Source organism: Panthera pardus, unplaced genomic scaffold (genome assembly GCF_024362965.1).
Source record: "Panthera pardus isolate Hobbes unplaced genomic scaffold, ASM2436296v1 HiC_scaffold_8, whole genome shotgun sequence".
In the NCBI taxonomy this organism is placed as follows: domain Eukaryota; kingdom Metazoa; phylum Chordata; class Mammalia; order Carnivora; family Felidae; genus Panthera; species Panthera pardus.
Genome location: NW_026527013.1, coordinates 130766433 through 130774562, shown reverse-complemented (window position 1 = coordinate 130774562; position 8130 = coordinate 130766433). Strand labels below are relative to the sequence as shown.

Below are 8130 nucleotides of genomic sequence, written 5' to 3'. Positions count from 1 at the left end.
CTCCATTCACAATATGCAGTAAAACATGATAACCTGTACTCCACCTGCCCTTTCCACACCTTACACACACATACCAGGAATGCCCCTTCAGATCTTCTCTCACACATCACACTCCCCCAAACTCGCACCCCAACCCAGAAAGAACAGGTCTTCTTTTGTTTTCTTCATCTGTATTCTCTGACTGGTCTGGATGAAAAGAAATGTTGGCTTTCATTGTAATTCCTTGATAATAAACTTTTGTCTAAACTGTCAAGAAATAAATGTGTCACTAGAGAAGAAAAGAGAGACGAGAGAAAACAGACTTTATTTTCTGATAAGACAAGGGTGTTGATTGTCCTGTCTTCCTAATGTTCTATTTCTTTATGGTTGGTTGCTTTGCATTTTTTCTAAAACGCAAGACACATATTCCAACCTCCTTGTTAACATCAGAACAGTTTCCATTTTCATTTGGAGAACTACACAATGTTTGATTTTTACAGTCCAGGAAGCTAGTGACCATATAATCATCTTCAGTTCCTAAAATTAAGCAGAAAGATAAACAAATAAGCAAAAACAGGGACTATATTTACTTGTGGATATATTCACAAAGTTCTAGAAGAGAGTGCAAATATGAAGACTTGTGGAATCAGTGGCAATGACCCATTGGAACAAAATAGCTTTTAATCAGGATTTTTTTTTTTTTAATTTTTTTTCAACGTCTTTTATTTATTTTTGGGACAGAGAGAGACAGAGCATGAACGGGGGAGGGGCAGAGAGAGAGGGAGACACAGAATCTGAAACAGGCTCCAGGCTCCGAGCCATCAGCCCAGAGCCTGACGCGGGGCTCGAACTCACGGACCGCGAGATCGTGACCTGGCTGAAGTCGGACGCTTAACCGACTGCGCCACCCAGGCGCCCCTTAATCAGGATTTTTAAAAAACACATTTTAGAAGGAAGTGACAGGGAATTCAGTCACTCCTGACTTGGAGTAAAAGACTGACTGAACTTCCTTTGGATTAAATAAGGCTGGCATTACTGGATAATCCTAGGACAAGGACCAGAACTGTACTTTCTAGAAGATCATGCCACGCTGGAAGGACATGATGGATGTCCTACCATTCCAAGCAGGTAAGGACAAGCAGGTACCTAACGTGTAGGTGCAGTTTCTCAGGATGTTCCAAACTGAAATCCACATCAATGACTTCCTCTATTCTCCACTGTCAGCTACCTCACTCACCCAGGGATCATTTTGGAACACAATACCATCAGTATTCCAAATTACTTTTTTCTCCACTGCTTTTCCTTTGTCTGAATCTTCTAATTATTTAGCTTAAAAAATATATTGTATTCAACTTGTAAACTACCTTATATATTCAGGAATGGGAAAAATATCTATTGAGAGACAGTAAGGTGGAGAGAAGAGTGAAAAGGAGAGAGAAGGAATAGAGAAGAAAAGAGAATGGTAGTTTTCTGTGTTGCCTTTGTCCTCCACTAACACACAGCACTTATCATCACCGTGCTCAGAGCACAACATGCCTGAGAGAAAGAGAAAGGAAAGAATTATCCTCAGCGTAGTAATCTATTCACATAACTTCAGCTGTCATATTTCTGTGGAAGATCCCACAATGTTTATCTTCAGTCACAAGCTTTCTCCTGGTTTCCTATCTTCGCTTGTCTGTCTAGTAGATTATTTCCACTTGGAGGTTTTACTGTCACTTCAAAGCAACCATTTCTAAAATCATATTAACTGGCTTCATTCCCAAACCAGCTTCATTTTCTTGCAGTCGCATTTCTATTAATGGCAACAAAATTTTCTAAATGACTCAGCCTAACCCCCTAGCACCATCATTGTTGCCATCTTCCTCCTTCTTCTCACCTCCACGTCATTAATGTTTTCATCTTCCTGATGAATATATATATATATGTATGTACGTGTATGTATATATATATATATTTTCTCTCTCTCTCTCTCTGTCTCTCTCCTCTATTCCTTCCTTTCCATTCTTAACCCCATTAGCCCTTTATCACTTCATGGGCACCTGGAGTTCTAAAGATAAACAACTGCACAGTTCTATCTGGGCTCATCTTGATTCAGGATATTCTGAACTCAATGGAAAAAATTACCAAAGGGAATAAAGAAGAGGTAAAAACTGTCATGATGATGATAATAATGTTCTTGAGCACTTACTATTTGTCACGTACTTCTTCAAAGCTCTTAACATAGATTAACACAGTTAAGTCTCACAATAAAACTCTACAAAACGGATACTATTTGTACTTTCCTCATAATAGGTAGAGAAACATGACAGTGGAAATAAAATGTACATGGTGTTCTGAGAGTTAGAAGACCTGAGTTCAAGGTTTCAAAATCATTTTGTAAAATCATTTGGCAAAACAGATAAATCTATAAATTCTTTTTCTTGGAAATAATCTAAGATTCTATTTCATTGCTGAGATGTGAAATTTAGTATGACATAGAAAGGGAACCCTGGAATTCTCCAAATTCTTTTCTATTTCCAGGGTCATTCATAAAGAAACAATGATTCATTCATTCAAAACATTCTTGAGCACCTACAATGTACCATTACCAAAGAATGGTTGTTGTGTCATTACATTGAGCCTTCTCATTTGTATTAGCTTTTCCCTAATTATTGCTAAAGTCTTACCTGAGGCAGATAACAGGCCAAAGAAAAGAAGAGCTAAAAAAAGGAAAGGAATCTTCATAGCAAGTCCTCTCAGAAGCAACTAAGTGTCTCAAAAAGATAAACCAAGGTAAACGGAGATGATTTCAGGATCAGAATCCCTGTACTTCGAGACTTTCCTGGATGAGCTGGACCTTATATGACTTGGTCTTTCTTAGATTTGTGGGGATCCAACTCCTCATAACTCCTGTATACTTCCTATTTGTTTAATCATATTATGACATGCATAAGCCCTTATTACATCTTTATAACACTTTTTACTCATCCATGTCCCTCCTCACTGTCTCAGTGACCCACCAATAGGACTTAACTGGGAGGCCTCTTATCACTTGAAGGATCACTTGAGGGCTCCCTTAAAGTTGGCACTGCCTTTCCTGATGCCCACAGTACTCCCTCCCTACAGGAGCAGTGCTTTCCCTTACCTTACATATCTCTTTTCCTAGTGTGGACATCATGTTCACCAGTGGTGCCTTGAATATTCTCATCAGGTTGTTAGTAAATCTGAATCTTCACAGCCCCCAATCCACCTTCTGTCCTGCAGAGTCCAGCAAGCATTGCTAAAGATCATCGTGTGATTATGCTAATGTTTAATGTTCATATCCTTTCAACAGGGCCCTGGTGGTGGCTTTCCCATTTAGAGGGACAACCACAAGGAAAGGGATTATATCTTCTCTGACCCTGTGCCTACACAGTATCGTAACATAGTAGTACTCAGAGAAATTTGTTGAACTGTTGAAATGACCTATTTCCCTACTTTTTTTGTTAGTCTTTTATTCACTCCTCTCGCCCCACTGGAGCTCTTCATATCAGAACTAACCTTATCCCTCCCTTTTCATGAAGATAACTTAAAATTCCCCTCTTATTTCTCCCTTTACTGAAAGTACTGAGCCATCACTTGCCTATTCCTTCTCACATTCTATCCACATTAAAATATCTTTATCTTTACTTCTATCCTTTTTATCTTCTGTTTCACAAGAAATAATCACTTTCTCCTTCAAAATGGGTGTCATCTTCCCAGGCTCTTTCCCTAATTCTTTTCTATCATGTCCCTCAATCCTAAACTTCACAATCCTCCACCTGTTATGTAGACCACAAATACTTACAGACTGATATCATCTTGGGTCACAATGGCTTTAAGTACTTCTAAAGATGGGTGGGGAAGTTATGTTTAATGTTGGGCATAGGTGGTTATTGCAGCCCTTAGCACAACATAAGAATCTGTCACAAGAAATTAATGATGAATTCTTCAAGTTATAGTTATTATTTTTATCATATATTTTTCAAAAGTAATATATACACAAGAGGTTAAAAATTAACATATTATAAAATTGGGTTGTGACAAATAAGATACAATTATAGGTAAACTAGATATGGGCCACAAATTGTGGTTGAATTTTATGCAGTAAAAATAAGAGAAACTTGGGGCACCTGGGTGGCTCAGTCAGTTAAGTTCAGGTCATGATCTCACAGTTCACAAGTTCGAGCCCCATGTAGGGCTCTGTGCTGAGAGCTCAGAGCCTGGAACCTGCTTCTGATTCTGTGTCTCCCTCTCTCTCTGCCCCTCACCCACTTATTCATTCTCTCTCTCTCTCTCTCTCTCTCTCTCTCTCTCTCAAAAATAAATTAAAATATTAAAAAAGATTTTAAAAAGAGAGAGAGAGAGACTTGATAATTACAGAAGTCATCAGGCCAAAGCAATCTTAAGAAAGAAGAACAAATCTGAAGCTATTACATTTTCTGATTTCAAATAATATTACAAAACTGGGTGGGGATGTGGTTTAAATAGGTGACAGGGATTAAGGAGTGAACTTGTTGTACACACTGGGTGATGCATGGAAATATTGAATCACTATATTGTACACCTGAAACTAATATTACACCAAATGCTAACTAACTAGAATTTGAATAAAAACTTAACAGAAACTATATTGCAAAGCTATAGTAATCAATACAGTATAATATTCGCATTAAAAACAGACACCTAGGGGTGCCTGGGTGGCTCAGTTGATTAAGCATCCGACTCTTGATTTCAGCTCAGATCATGATTTCACAGTTTGTGAATTTGAGCCACACATTGTGCTCTGCACTGACAGTGTGAGTCTGCTTGGGATTCTCTCTTTCCCTCTCTGCCTCTCCCCTGTCATGCCCTAACTCTCAAAATAAATAAGTAAACATTTTAAAAAGTTTTTAAAAAACCATAAAGATCAAAGGAACAGAATAGAAAACCCAGAAGTAAGACCATGAATATATGGTCACTTGATTTATGATAAAGGAGTCAAGAATATACATTGGGGAAAGAATAGTCTCTTTAAAAAATGGTGTTGAGAAAAGTGGACAGGTGCATACAAAAGAATGAAACTGGACCACTTTCTTTCACCATACACAAAAATTATTAAAAATGGATTTGCATGTAGTACCTGAAACCATAAAATTCCTAAAAGAAAACATAGGAGGAAAGCTCCTTGACATGGGTCTTGTTGATGATTTTCCAGATTTTAAAGCAAAAGCAAAGGCAACAAAAGTGAAAATAAGCAAGTGGCACTATATCAAACTAAAAAGCTTCGCACAGCAAAGAATATTATCAACAAAATGAAAAGGCAACCCACCAAATGCAGGAGAATATTTTCAAATCATAAATCTGATAAGAGGTTAATATCCATAATACAAAGAACTCACATAATTCAAAAGAAAAAAAAACAATTCAATTTAAAATGGGTAGGTGACTGGCTCAGTTTGTTAAATATGTGACTCTTCATTTCAGATGTGTGAGTTTGAGTCCCATATTGGGTGCAGAGATTACTTAAAAGTAAAATCTTTTTTAAAAAAAAAACAACAGGCCAAAGATCTAAAAAGTCATCTTTCCAAAGGAACATATAGATGGCCAATGGGTCCAAGGAAAGGTATTCAACATCACTAATTATCAGGGAAATGCCAATCAAAATCATGAAGAGAGATCATCTCACACTTGTTAGGATGGCTATTATCAAAGATAAGAAATAACAAGTGTTGGCAAGGATGTGGAGAAAAAGAAATCCTTATGCACTGTTGGTGGAAAGGTACATTGGTGTAGCCACTACGAAAAACATCATGAAGGTTCTTGAAAAAATTAAAAATTAAACCATATGATCCATCAATTCCACTTCTGGGCATTTTTCCAAAAGAACTAAAAACACTAACTTGAAAAGTTTATGTCACTCCATGTTTGTTGCAGTATTATTTACAATAGCCATGTGTCTGCATGTTCCTATTTACAATAGCAATCTAAGTGATCCTCGATGAATGAATGGATAAAGAAGATGTGGTGTATACATAAAATGGAATATTAGTCATACATTAAAAAAAGGATATCTTGCCATTTGAGATAGCATGAAAGGACCTTGAAGGCATTATGCTGAGAAAAATAAGTCAGAGCAAGACAAACATCATATGACCTCACTTATATGTGGAGTCTAAAGCAATACAAGAGCATAACCAAACCAAAAAACTGAACTCCTAGAGAAATCAGATTGGTGGTTGCCAGAGATAGTTAGGGTGAAGGTGGTCAAAAGGTACAAATTTCCAGTTATACAATATATAAGTACTGGGAATGTGATGTAAAACTTGGAGACTACAGTTAATAATACTGAATTACATATTTCAAAATTTCTAAGAGAGTAGATCTTGAAAATTCCCATCACAAGAAAAATAATTGTAAATCTGTGGTGATGGATAGTAAGTAGACTTCTTATGGTGATTAGTTTGCAATATATACAAATATCAAATCATTATGTTGAACACCTGAAACATTATGTTATATGCCAATTATATTTCAATAATTTTTTTGTTTTAAAAAGCAATTCAGTAAAGGAAGGCTCTATGATGCCAAATAATATGTCCCATGTTTGCAACTAAGTATCTGACTCAGTCAAGTTTTAACATATGGAAAATCTTTAGGCTTTCGGAGTTAGAAATTCCTTTTAGAATTTAGTGAAATGCAGGCTCTGCCTAGAAAAAAAAAGAGAAATCCGCCCATGCACTTATCCATAAAAGTCCACGTATAATGCAAGAAGTTTTCACAGGCTCCCCCCATCCCCAGCCAATTCCTTAAGGATCCATGAATCCCAGGTTCAGGACCTCTGCTGTAGAAGAAACCAGATAAAACAGGAAATAAGAAATCTAAGAGATCAAAATTCTGTACAATACTAGAGACTCAGAAGATGGCCCACAAGCTAGACATCAAGGGATCATGAACCAGAAAACTCATTAAGACTGAAGGATAGGGCATGGCTATCATCTTACTCTCAAGATACCAATTTCACATAACCTATGACCACACAAAAAAATAATAATCCAAAAGATAAGAAGTGACAAAGATGCCCCACCTCCTTACCTCTTCCTTCTCCAAATAGACTATCCACCAGTCACAAGACAACAACAACAAATCTTTAATAATCAGAACACCTTACTATCCTATTCAAAAATCCCCTTATACTTTCTAAGACATCAGCCAAATCCAGGGCATGACCATTCTGAGGCTTTGAGGGTAGGTAAATGGACTGTAGTTAAAGTCTATTAGAAGTTTCATAAAAAGATATAATAGTGGTTGTTGACAAAGGGGAATGAAAGCAAATACATGGGCAGGTACTGCCACCAGGATAAGGGGTAGAGACTAGATTTAACTTACAACTGTATTAGTTAGGATTAGTTAGGTTTAGCTATGAGAAATATAAATTTAAAATAACAGTGACTTAAACTTGTTAGAATTTAATATGTTTATTATTGACTTATTTTGAGAGAGGGAGCATGCACGCATGCACCTGAGTGGGGAAAGGGCAGAGGGAGAGAGAATCCTAAGCAGTCTCCGCGCTCAGTGTGCACAGAGCCACATGCAACTCTCCATCTCATAACAGCGAGATCATGACCTGAACTAGTATCAACAGTGGGAAGCTCTAATGACTGAGCCACCCAGGCATCCCAATTATTTTTTCTCTCATAAAGACTGGAGGTTAAAACAAACAACTATTCAGGGCTAAATGGTGTTTTCATGATTGCCCATCTCCTCCCGTCCTGTTAGTTTATCATACTTAAGACATGGACCCACGATGGCCACTCAAGCTTCAACTATCTGCATTCCAGTTAACAGGAAGGAAGAAGTATAAGGAAGGACATACTCCTTCTCTTTGAGGATACTTCCTGAAGGTTGCACATAATGCTTCCACTTATATCTCATTGACTAGAATATAGTCATATAGCCATACCTAACTGCAAGAGAGGCTGGGCAATTTAGTCTTGATTCTGGACAGTCATGTGCTCAGCTATAACTTAGCAGTTTTACTACTAAGCAGCAAGGGGATAATGTATATTGAAGTAGCTAAGTTAAGACTACAGATACTTTACATGGAAAACCAGAAAGACTCCACCAAAAAAGCTGCTAGAACTGATACATGAATTCAGCAAAGTCACAGGATAC

General features: G+C 37.3%; 1 long non-coding RNA gene across 1 annotated transcript; it reads right to left on the bottom strand.

Annotated features, from left to right (window-relative positions):
- Window positions 1–288: 288 nt before the first annotated feature.
- On the bottom strand, window positions 289–2822 carry LOC109248447 (uncharacterized). The gene is made up of 2 exons (XR_002072059.2): window positions 2646–2822; window positions 289–516 (listed from the first exon to the last, which is right to left on the bottom strand). It is a non-coding gene; the product is annotated as an uncharacterized LOC109248447 (long non-coding RNA).
- Window positions 2823–8130: the final 5308 nt, after the last annotated feature.